This window comes from Galeopterus variegatus, unplaced genomic scaffold (assembly GCF_000696425.1).
Source record: "Galeopterus variegatus unplaced genomic scaffold, G_variegatus-3.0.2 Scaffold6423, whole genome shotgun sequence".
In the NCBI taxonomy this organism is placed as follows: domain Eukaryota; kingdom Metazoa; phylum Chordata; class Mammalia; order Dermoptera; family Cynocephalidae; genus Galeopterus; species Galeopterus variegatus.
Window position 1 is genome coordinate 86,242 of NW_007732534.1, and position 13,302 is coordinate 99,543.

Consider the following 13,302-nt stretch of genomic DNA (forward strand, 5'->3'; position numbering starts at 1 on the left):
TAGAATAACTTATACACTTACCAATTGCAAAACTTACTACAAAGCAGCAATAATCAAGACAGCATGCTATTGGCATAGGGAACAAGGAATAGGATTGAGAATCCAGAAATAAGTCCATACATCTATTGTCAACTGATTTTTGACAAGGATGCTAAGACCATTCAATGGGGAAAATGGTCTTTTCAGCCAATGGTGCTAGAACAACTAGATAGTCAACATACAAAAGAATAAATTTGGACTTTTACCTGACTCTGTGTACAAAAATGAACTCAAAATGGAACGAAGACATAAATATACGAGCTAGAACTATAAAACTCTTAGAATAAAACATAGGAATAAGGCTTCATGACCTTGTCTTTGGCAAAGGATTCTTAGATATGACATGAAAAGCACAAGCAACAATAACAAAAACAGGATGATAAATTGGACAGTATCAAAACTGAAAACTTGTGCGATGCAATAGACACCAAAAAAAAAAAAAGTGTGAAAACAACCCACAGAATGAGAGAAAACATTTCAAATTGTATACCTGATAATGGACTTGTATCTAGAATATACAAATATCTCTTACAACTTAATAATAAGAGACAAATAACCCATTAAAAATTACAGAAGGCTCTGAATAGACATATGTACCAGAAAGATATACAAATGATCAGTAAGCACATGAAGATTTTTTTCTATTATTAGTAATCAGGGAAAAGCAAGTTAAATAACAGTGATATACCACTTCACACCCACTAAGCTGATTAAAGTCAAAAAGTCAAATTTTAACAAGTGTTGGCAAAGATGTGGAGAAATTAGAAATTTCATGTACTTCTGGGAATGTAAAATGGGTGCAGCCACTTTGGAAAACAGTCTTGCAGTTCCTCAAATAATTATACATTGAGTTACCATATGAACCAAAAATTCCACTCCTAGGTATATACCCAAGAGAAATGAAAACATATGCCCACACAAACACTTGTATCAAAAATGCTTATAGCAGACTCATAAAAATCCAAGTGATGGAAACTACCCAAATGTTCATTAATAGGCAAGAGGTTAATCAAACTATAGTATATTTATACAATGGATTATTCAGCCATAAAAATGAATGAAGTACTGATACATGCTAGAACTTGAATGAACATTGAAACATTATGCTAAGTGCAAAAAGCCAGTCACAAAAGTCCATATATTATATGATTATATTTATATAAAACCCCAGAACAAGGTAATCTGTAAAGACAGAAAGTCAATTCGTGGCTGCTTAGGGCTGGGGAGGGATGAGAGAATATGAAGGTGATAACTAAAAGGTACAAAGTTTCATTTTGAGGTGATGAAAAAGTTCTAAAATTGACTGCAGTGACAGTTGCACATGTCTGTGAATATAGTAAAAACCATTGAATTGTACACTGTAAATGGGTCTATTGTATGGTATGTGAATTATATCTCAATAAAGCTGGGGATTTTATTTTAAAGGATGAATATAAAATTAAGACATTTTCAGATAAAAGTAAGCTAAGAAAATTTGTTACTAGTGGGCCTGAACTAAAAGAAATTTGTTCAACTTGAAGGTAAATAATACTAGATGGAAATTCAAATCTTACAGAAAAAATAAGGAATATCAGAAATGGTAAAAATCTGGGTAAATATGAAAGTCTAGGTTTTCTTTTAATTTCTTTAAAATATTAGGATAAAAGCAAAAAATACTCCATCTTATAGAATTTATAATGAATCTAGATATAATACAAATGATAGCTATAGCATAAGGGATGGGGATGAACTGGGAAGGTAAATGGATCTATATGATTGCAAGGTTTTTTTCCTACATACTTTGTGAAGTCACACAGTCTTAATTCTAAAAAGGCTGTGAAAAGTTAAGAATGTAATCTCTAGAGCAGCCACAGAAAAACAATGCAAAGAAGTATAAATAGAAAGCTAATCAATTAACTGAAATGGAACTCTTAAAAATATTCAAATGATCTTTTAAAAGACAGAAACTGAGAAATAGAGAAACTCTAAAACCAACCAAAAAGTTAGAAGAAATAAACAGAAAAGAAAGAATAAAATAGTAGCTGTAAATCCAACCATATCAATAATTACATTAATTGTTAATGGACTAAACACTACTATTAAATGGCAGCGATTTTCACAATGAATTTAAAAAAGAACAAAACAACAATATACTGTCTAAAGAGACACTTCAAACAGGTAGTTCAAGATAGTTTGATGATGCAAACAGTATCATAAGAAGGCAGAAATGGCCATGTTAACATCAGGTAAAATACACCACAAGAGCAGGAATATTACCAGAGCAAAAGAGAATTTTTTTAAATGATGAAATTGCTAATTTATCAGATAAATATATATTCATAAATAGAAGAGCTTTAAATATATGAAGCAAAAATTGACAAAATGAAAATGAGAAATTTCATGATTTTGATTGGAGATTTTAACATCCCTTTCTCAGCAATTGATAGAACAAGAAGTCAAAAAAATCAGTAAAGACATAGAGGATCTGAACAACACTGGCAGCCACCTTGACCTAACTGGTATTTATAGAACAATACATCCAACACTGCAGAATACATATTCTTCTCAAGGGCATATGGTATGTTTACTGTGTGCTGGCCCATAAAACAAGTCTCACTAAATTTGAAAGGATTTTAAAACATTATGCTGGGTGAAAGAAGCCAGACACAAAAAAGGGAATGCTGCATTATTTCATTTATACTGAATACTAGAACAGACAAAACAAATCTATAATGAAAGAAAGTAGATCAGTAGTTGTCTGTGGTTGGGGTGGGGACACAAGTGAAGATTGATTGGGAAGGGACCACAGAGAACTTTCTGGGATGATGGAAACATTCTATATCTTGCTATATCTTAATTATTGTAGCCATTACATGGGTGTGTACATTTGTCAAAACTCATGGATCTGTACACTTAAAGTAGGTGCATTTTAGTGCAGGTAAGTTATACCTCAGTGGAGTTGATTAAAATGAAAGTAAACTTTTGGGGTTCTCACCAGGAAGTGACAGTGCTGGTTAAGACCCTGGCTAGGACTGGTTTCAGAGCACTGAATGAATTAGTTGCCAATATCTGAAACCAGTGAGATTTCAGACAAATATCAAGACTTAGGCATCTCTGAAAAGTTGGAAATTCTGGCCATGCTGAACCAAGATTCCTGCTGCCAAACCATGGCAGGAGCTGAGCAATATCCACCCCTTAAACGGAGCACTCCCTCTGCAGTGGTCACTGTGTGCTTCACTCATTTGAAAGACCCACCTAGCCCTGGGGGCCTTTGAGATTGTGACTCATTGGTTAAAGAGTTAGCAGTAGTTACTTCTTACTATCTAAGTTACCTCCTATAGCGTCTACAAGTATCTCTCAGCATCTAACTTATACTCTTGCCAGGCATAGATATATATAGTTTTATTTCTATTTTTGAGCCCTAATTAATGTAAATTGCATTGCTAAGCTCTTTGTATTTATTAGCTTATTAAATCCTTACAACAACCATACAGTGCAGGTCCTATCGTCATCCGTATATTGTAGATGAGGAAACTAACACACAGAGAGGTTAAGTACATGACCCATAGGAAATAAGTGGTGGAGCCAGGATCCAGATCCAGAACCATCTGAATTTAGGGCTTATGGTTTTTCAAGGATGCCCTTCTGTACAACTGCATGAAGAATCATTCACATTGGTATCTACAGAGCTGTGTGGCTCCAGGGAGCACCACTCACATTAAATACAATGCACATGGTGCCCTCATGCTAGGAAGGGTAAGTTTCTCCTTATACAACAGGAGGGATGGGGTAGCTGATCTGGATAGCCTGGGAGAGAGGGTCCTTCTAGCTCTGTGATTTGATTCATTCAACAGGATTTTCCTTAGCACCTACTTTGTGTCATGTGCTTATCAGGGTATAGGAGATACAGCAGAAAACAAAGTCTCTGCCCTCATGGAACTTACCTTCTCATGGGAGAAACAGCCATTAAAACATGAGCAGGTTATTTAATTATAATGAACTTAATACAATGCCAGGTAGTTGTCATTGCTATGAAGTAAACTGTAGCAGGGTAAAGGCTCAGGTAATGACAAGGGACACTATTTAAGATAGGAAGGTCTGAGAAGGCTCTCCAAAGAGGTAACATTTGAGCCATGTGAAAATGAGCTTGGCACACTTGAGGAATAGCCCAAAGACTAGTACAGTCAGGAGGGTGAAGGGGCAGAAGCTAGTAGAATCTCACAGGCCTCAGCGTGGAGCTTAATTTTATTACATCTAATTCGGATAACGGTGGGGGTGAGAATTTGCAGAGAGAGATGGGAGACAGTGAGCTCAGGGCTCTCTTGTGGATAGCTCGGCACCCAGACCCAGGTGCAGCATGCAGCTCTCCTGAACAGTGTCTGTCAATTAAAGTGCAGTCTGCAAGGCTTCTAATTGAGGCTGTTTTTTTCCAAAATACAGATGGCAATTGCCTGGCTTCCAGCAGGATGGTGATGACACCTGGTCTGGTTTCGATAAATCCTACTTACGCAAAATTGCACCTCCGTCTCACACACCAAAGCTTCTGACTCATTTCTCCTGAATCTCAGGCTGCATATGCTGGACAAAAAGGGAGACAATGTCCCTGAGTGACAAAGGGAACAAATTCTAGCACTCACCTGTCACTTGGGTAAATCACTTCTCCTGTCTGTGCCTCACTACCTGTGGCTCCTCTGGATAATAGGACTAGCCTAATTCATAGAGTGGTTCATGATCATTAATCAAGACCAGGTTTTTTGAAAACACTTTGGTCAGGAATAGTTAATGTATTTATTGGTTTGTTTTCTTTCTTCCCAACAAGACTGTGGACTCCTTGAAAGCAGGGTTTTCTCTTTCTGGTTCATCTCAGCCACCCCAGGGTAGAGCACAGTTCCTGGCACCCAGTAGGAACTCAGTAATTATTTGCCCAGTTCTTGAATAGTAGTATATGCTTATTAATCATCTGCAGGAACAATGTTGGATATGGCTTCAGAACTATTTAGTTCTGAATGTTACCACAAAGGAATTTTCTCTGTCAGGTCCAAGTGGCAACTGCATGATTTGTCTGTGTGAAGATTAGTGGGGGATGGTTATTTCCATGGAAGTTCCTCTTTGAATGAGGAAATTTGCCTCTGAATCTATTAATTCATCCAAACTGCCTTTGGATTTTCTACTCAATCTGTAATCTGGACAATATATATTACATTGGCCAGTGTCTATCCCAACACCTATGGTGTAGAAATTAAATTAATAACTTTAATTAATGCATTTCTTCATTCTTTTTTTTTGTTTGTTTTCCAGCAAGTGTTAATTGAGAAACTTCAGCGGGACTGTGGGACCCAGCTGGAGTGAATTACTTACAGTCCCTGCCCCCAAGGAACGTACATTCTAGCAGGAAAGACAGACATAAATTAACTCATTATACAAACAAGTAAATGCAGTTGAGATCAGAACTAAGGCCAAATCCAGGTACTATGAGCATGCGCACTGGAGACCTGATGCGGGAGCAGGAACATGCTGAACATGAGAAATGAGAAGAGAATAGAAAAGAGCTCTGAGCCAAGCAGAGGAGCAGCCAGCACAAGGGCCAGTCTGGGGAAAGGTCTTGCATTTTTTGAGGGTCAGAAAAGAGGCCAATGAAAAGGAAAGGGACACATGACAATATTGGAGGTTTGGCAAGGGGCAGATCAGGCAGGACTTTGAGACCGTAGAAAGAACTCAGATTCATTCTACAATGTGACAGGTGGAGACATGAACACATTTACCTTTTGAAATCCCTTTGGCTAATGTTCCTGTGAGACGCTGTTACATTTTCAATGTGTTCAAAACTGGAATCTCCTGTTCAATCTTCACAGCAATCTTGCAAGGTCAATAGTGCAGTTGAAGCTCTCCCCCATGTGAAATATGAGGAAATTAAGGCACAGGAAGACAGGGCAAGCTGTGTCTTTAACTCAGAATTTCAGACTTGGGAGCAACCTGAGAATAAATGGAGAGCAGGAAGGGGTATAAGGAACTGGATATTAGAAACGGTCCTGTGTTCTCTCTTTCTGACCCTCCCTGATATTTTGAAAAGGGCGAGGCTACCATAGATCAATCTGATCAGCGTGAGCAGAAAGCCGGCTGACGGTGGACCTCAGAGTTCATGGCCAAGCATGTCCCCTCTTCCCAGCACTGGGGATTTAGATTTAATGCCCACTGGGGAAGGCACATTCCTAAACCTGGTCCACAGCTTGTCTCCTGTCTGCTACTGATCCAGCGTCCCATATCTATTAATGAAAACACATTTCCTTCATTTCAAAATTAATAAATAACAGTGATATTATTTCAAAATAACAGTGATGATAGTGGTTATTGAGATTGTTTGTATAATGATTTAATTTATGTCTGTCCCTCCACCCCCTTCTTCTAGTAAAAGCACCCTGATGTTTCCTTTGGATGGCTCAGGGGTGGGCAAATGATTCAGGGCTAGAAAATGAGGCTCAGTGTTGGCCTCCCCTTGAGCCAGACCCATAGCAGGTGCTTAGTAAGTGTTGGCTAAATTTAATAACAATTATTATTAAGGACTGTATTAGGACTCTTGGTTGCAAGTGACGGAAACTCCTACCCAAGAGAATTTCATTGGCTCACGTAACAAAAATTTCTACAATAGGGCTGGCTGCTCTCCAGCTACCAACAGCAGGGAAAAATCTATAGTGATGCAAAAGAGCATGGCTGGAGTCTTGAGCTCAAGGAGCAAAGATAAGGTGCAGAGATGAGGCACAGAGATAAGGTTGACTCAAGGCAGCAGTTATTCGCAGCAACAGGAATTCACGCTGGGTAACCATAGGTGGAAAAGGACAGAAAGGAAGGCTCTTGTGTGGCTCATGGACTCAAAGATAAGGCTGAAGAACAAGGTTCAGGAGAAAGATGAGGGCCAAGGAAGACCAGGTGCAGCAATTGCAGTCAGGATCAGGCTATTGGGACACTGTGGCTAGAACCGCAGCGCTGGCACCTCACCACTCCTCCAAGAGTAATTCCTTACCTGCGCCTGTATGTTGTCCTCAAGACCCAAAGCCCAATGTCAACATCCAAGCCAAAGTCTTATACCCTCACTCTGCCTGGGTGGGGACAAGTGGCATCTGAGCCTTGCCTTTTTCCCAGACATACAGAATTCTTCCCAAATAAAATGGGGCTTGAATGCCAATCCAGCAAAAACATGACAAATGCCCATTCAACGAAGTCTTATACCCTCACTCTGCCTGGGTGGGGACAAGTGGCATCTGAGCCTTGCCTTTTTCCCAGACATACAGAATTTTTCCCAAATAAAATGGGGCTTGAATGCCAATCCAGCAAAAACATGACAAATGCCCATTCAACAGGTGAGAAAAGTAAGAACCTAATGGGAGGTCAAACTTAGATGCTTTCAGGGCCAGCTGAGCCTATGTCTTTGCTAAAAACATCCCTTTTGGACAGACAAACCATGTCAGATTCAGCTGTGAATCACATTATGTAAAGAAACTTAGACTTTATCCTTTGGATAATGGGGAACCAGCAGGAGGGGAGAGGCACGTAACCAGGCCTGCATTGGAAATGATCCCGTGCTTGCTGTGTGGAGTGTAGACTGCAGGGGAGGAGACTGGAGACCCAGGAGATGAAGAGATGATGGTGCTATCAACTCAAGCAGTGTCTGTGAGGCTTGGAAGGAGGGGCTGGACTTGAGACACTCTTAGGAGAAAAGGACAGCAGGCTTTGGTGACTGAAGCTACTATGAATTAGTAGACAAGAACTCTCCAAATTCCTGGCTTAAGAGACCAAAGTTCCTCTAACACCTCCTCCCTAGTGCTTCATTTTTGTTAGCATGGAAAGGATATTGTAAAGGCCAAAGTATACAACCCAAGAGGAAATCCAAAGGCAGACAGAGGGAATAATAGAAAGGACTGTGGGTTGGCAGTGTGATTCATTATTATTCTTGAAGGTAAGAAGAAGAAAAAAAATGATCCTGGATGAAGAAATTGGGCTTGGCTGAGCCCGGGGCTGTGGGAGGTGAGTCCTGCTCCAGAATTCCTTGGGGGCATGTGGTTGAGGGGTGAGGAGGAAGGAGGACAGATGGTGGCTGCAAAGGCTGAAAAAGACATTTTGTCCCAGACTTGGGGATGGACTGGGTTTTACTGCTCAGTGCGGAGGAAGCCATTGTCAACATGCAGCGCTGTCCCTGCTGATGTGCCTCACTGCCAATTTAGCCAGTTTAAAATAAATCTTAGAGCCAGCCCAGAGGTAGCTCCACCTGAGTACTGTCTTTTGCAAGATGAGGAAATGCAGACTGTGAACAACAGAGCAACTAAAGAGAGTCACACAGATAGGAAATGTGAAGCTTGAGCCCAGTCTAAACTCATGATTCCCAATCCCCAGTCCAGTGTCCACAAGCCATCCTTCTCCTGGGGGTTGGGGCGTGTGCCAAATAGGATCTCCCACAGATTTAGCCACTAGCTTGATGCTTGATACATATTTGAATAAGGGAATTAATTTTATGTTGGTTTGGTATCAGTTGATCCATCAAGTGACCAGGATTAATTACATTTCTCCTATGGGAGTCAGAGCAGAGGACAGGAAAATCAATGAGCCCTTGAGGAGTCAAAGTCTTCCCTGAGAGTAGTAAGGGGCGGGGGTGCTGATGACATGAGGAGGGGAGAAAAGAGAGGTCCAGGAGGTCACGACAAGGGATGCATCTTAACAGGTCTTCCTATTAATTTTTCACACCACCTCAGAGTGATGAGAGCAGAAAAACCAAAATTTTGACTGGGGTCTGTAAAAGATTTCTAGCCTCTCTGTGGATGTGAGAAAATCTAGGACATGGAGTTGGGAGATCAAAATAATGAAATTCCTGGCACAGTTCAATGGTTTAGGTTAAAGTTCAGCAAACCTTTTCCATAAAGGTCCAGATAGTAAATGTTTTAGGCTTTGTGGACCAAGAGGCAAAATCTGGGGTATTATGAAGGTAGAAGAGAAAATTTCCACAAAATCGTTACTGATGAAAATAAAAATGAAATAATAATAATCGAATCTAATTTTTTGAAACTCATGTCTACTAATGAGAAGATAAAATTATTTGGGGGGAGGAATAACATTTTGTTTATTCGAGTTTCAAAGTTAGTGCTCCCTCTTACTCAAATCATTTGCACATGCTCATCTGTTAATGCTGGTCTGTAATGGATTTTATGAATTTCATGTCTGAAAATGTCTTTTCACACCAATAGGTGATATATGTGGCATCACTGTGATTTTTTTTTTTTGTCCTTTTTGAGACCAGCCGCACCACGCTCAGCCAGTGAGCGCTGTGAGTGCACCGGTCATCCCTATAGAGGATCCGAACTTGCGGCAGGAGCACTGCTGTGCTCCCAGTGCCGGACTCTCCCGAGTGCGCCACGGGGTCGGCCCCATCACTGTGATTTTTCGGGCACCAAGCAGCAGTGCTAAGCGATGTGAACTACTCAGTCCTGCTGTTGTAGCAGGGAAGCAGCCATAGACTGCATGTAAATGAAGTGAGAGTGTGGCTTGTTCCAATACAACTTTATTTATGGACACTGAAATTTGACTTCCATATAATTTTCACATGTCACAAATGCTCTTATTCTTTTGGCTTTTTTCAATCATTTAAAAATATAAAAAACATTCTCAGCTCATGGGCCATACAAAAACAAGTGGCAGGCCTGATTTGACCCTGGGCTATAGTGTAGTGTGAGAAGCTAAGCTGTTCATAATCAGGATTGCCAAAGGAAATCTCTGGTGCTGTATGGTTATCCCTAATATCTGACTGGCAGGGAGGAGGGACCTAGGAGGAAGGCCAAAGAGTTGAGATTAGATGGGACCAGAAATAGGGAGTCACTTAAGTTTCACCTTGGGAAGATGCCAGCCTTAATCTAGAACGAGGCTTCTCCAGACTGCTCCTGACGTGGTGGGTTTGGCAGGACTTGACCGGTGCCCTCTTGGCTCAAGACTCTTGATTCCAGAAGCCTCAGCATGGATTCCATTGCTGTCGTCTGGCCATTTCAGGCCCATAAAGTCTTGATACAACCCCAGGGGTTTCCAAAGGACTGAGCAGAGCTACCTGAAAAGAACAGTCTCCCAGACTGCTGAGACCAAGGTGGGCCACGGGGTATAGAGAGCAGCAGTTAGTGCTGCAGCTTGAAAATGACCCTTATCTCTAGCTGCTCAGGTGGAGTGTGCCACCAGTTTATGAGTAAACTCATGGCCTAATCTCAGCTGGAGGCAAAGTAATGGGGCAAGGCAAGGTTGGAGAACATCCAGGTCATGCCACCCAAGGTTTAACCCTTCCTGGCCTGCAGCAGGTGAATGTATAGGTGCCACCCCAATTGAAGGACCAGCCCTAAACAAACCTCTCTGTTTTCAGATATTCCTGTAGGAGAGGGGAGGGCCCTGCTCCAAACCAGGACAATTCTACCTATCCACGATTCAGCTAATGTAAAGTTGGTTTGGCAGCTTTTAATAATTTGGAAATGGCTGAGAAATCACGGAGTCATTTACTCACCTGGCAGATAACCACAGAACACCTACTACACACTGGCCACTGTTAGGGATATCTAGTTGAACAGGAGCAGCAGCATCTGACTATGTTCAAGCTGAAAGGACTCTTAAACAATCCCTCCATGCCAAGGCAGAGAGCGTACTATTTTCCCCATTTGACAAAAAAAACAGCTAGCAGGCACAGGGTCACACAGGAAATAAGAGCGAAGGTGGACAACACTGCAGATGCCCTTCATTTAAGTACAGACTTGTTTTCTAAAAACTCTCCATTACTCACTTACTTATTCACTCATGTATTCCCTTTTTCTGGCACAGCAATATTTACCCTGCACCAGAGTCTGTGTGTGCTTGGGTTGTAAAGACAAACGAATGCATTCCCTTTCCTCAAAGAGGCTGTGGTCTAAGGGGATTCCTAGGGGTCCTACTTTCTAAACCAAGACAGTGGAGGAACACTCAGAGGGGAGTCCTCAATGTTGAGGCTGAGTCACATGATGGCTAAGAGACAGACCTTCCATTGACTGTGTCACCTTGAGCAAGTCACTCTCCTCTCTGAGCCTCAGTTTCCACATCTGTTGAATGGGCTTAACAATAGTACCCACTTCAGCAGGCTATTCTGAGGGCTGAATGAGGTAACATGGAAGGTGCTTGACACAGTGCCTGGTACACAGCTGGTGCTTTATAAATGGTGATTACTAGAAGTCTAGGGAAGAAAACCCATGAGGAAAGGTAAAAGGGTCTGGAATTCAGTGGGAGGACTGATTTTGCTTGTTTGTCTCAAGGTTTTGCTTTTAGATGAAACATTTTTGCAGTTTTTAAGTATATACACTGTGCACATTTATACCTTTATTTGTTTGAATTCTCCAAGTAACCCCTTGAAGTAGGTATTGTTATTTTCTGCCCATTTTGAGGATGAGGAAACTGAGGATCAGTAATAGAAGTTCTCCAAGATCACACAGCAAGAAAGAATAAACTCCTGGATTTGAGTCAGGTCCCAGACTGCTGTCCCCGCACTGGGCTTCCTCTTGTCACACGGAGGAGAGGTTTGGCTGTTACTTTGCTGTGGATAGGGCAGGATAACCAGGGTTTAAGGGGTGGCACAAAGGGCTAAAATATGATGAGAAGACCCAACAGGAAGGATTGCTAAGCTTTGGCATGGGCAGCTCCAACGAAAGCAGAACCCCCACCCAGGATCACCTTTCCTCCAACATCTTCCTGGAGGATTCACTGTGGCCTTACCTAGAGGTTACAGGACGGAGAATGAAAAAGATGACCAGTCACCACCTTCGCTTTCTCTATCTCCTTCTCCAAGTTCCCCAAAAGTTTTCCACCTTCAGTGGAAACGGTGATGACAGAGCTGCTGATGCTGCTGCTGTTCCCCACACCCCTCCCACCTCCCCTCAGCCCAAGGAAATAAATCCTGATTGATCTCTGTACCGTGTAATGCTGAGTCACTTTGTGATAGAGTGTCCAGGACCTGCTCACACAGAGGAAGTCCCCAGCCAGAAGACCTGGTTGATCTAAATCAAAGTTAGCCAGCACTCAGCATGTGCCCGGACACTCCACTCCCCTGGGGCCATACAGACACAGACTCTATCATGGGGCTCCTTCCTGCTGTGCCCTGAGAAAGCCTCTACCTTAGTTTCCAAAATCTGCCTTAACGCGTTACCACAAATGGGATGGCTTAACAGAGAGAAATCTATTCTCTCGTAGTTCTGGGGGCCAGAAGTCCAAAATCAAGGTGTTGTCACTCCCTCTGAAGGCTCCAGGGTTCCTGCTGTGCCCTGAGAAAGCCTCTACCTTAGTTTCCAAAATCTGCCTTAACGCGTTACCACAAATGGGATGGCTTAACAGAGAAATCTATTCTCTTGTAGTTCTGGGGGCCAGAAGTCCAAAATCAAGGTGTTGTCACTCCCTCTGAAGGCTCCAGGGGACAATTGTTTCTTGCCTCTTCAAGCTTCTAGGGGCTTCAGGCATTCCTTGGCTCAGGGCTGCATAGCTCCAATCTCTGCCTCTGTTTTCTCATGGGCTTCTCTTCTTCTGTGTGTCTCTGCCTTCTCTTCTGTTTCATCAGAGGACATTTGTCATTGATTTTAGAGCCTACCCGGGTAATCCAGGATAAGTGCATCTCAAGATCCTTAATTACATTAAGGATTACATTAAGGATTAATGATGTAATGCAATCTTCCAATCCTTATTCTCCAAATAAAGTTATATTCACAGGTTGCAAGGGTTAGAATATGGACGTATCTATTAGGGGGCCACCGTTCAGCCCACAACAGCCCAGAATCTTTCTCAACATAGTACAAGTTAATTGACCCACACAAGGAGATGCTGGCCCGTGAAATGAAAGCCTTTTGTAATCTCTGGTCTAAATCAAACCCCGTGATTTGATCTAAATAAACATTTATGGAGTGCCAGTTAGTAAGAGCCTCAATGTCTCAAGCATGCAAGGGGCTGTGTGGTGCAAACTAAAAGAAACATCATATCAGAAAGGCCCTAAACACAGTGTGTGGCACATGGGGACATTTAGTCCATGTTCATGGGCTCCTCTAGGCACCTTCCTGGGTCCCATAAGACATAGCGCCTGCCCTTAAGAAGAAACTAGCAAGAACACCTGCAAAAACATAACCTCAGGAGATCCTAAAGGGAAGCAGCCCAAGAGAAGTTTGCTTTGTAAACTTTTGCTTTGTAAAGGGACGTTCCTCCCACTTGTAAGCATATGTTTAACATCTGTCTTCCCCAACCCTTTCGTTTATTCAACAAATA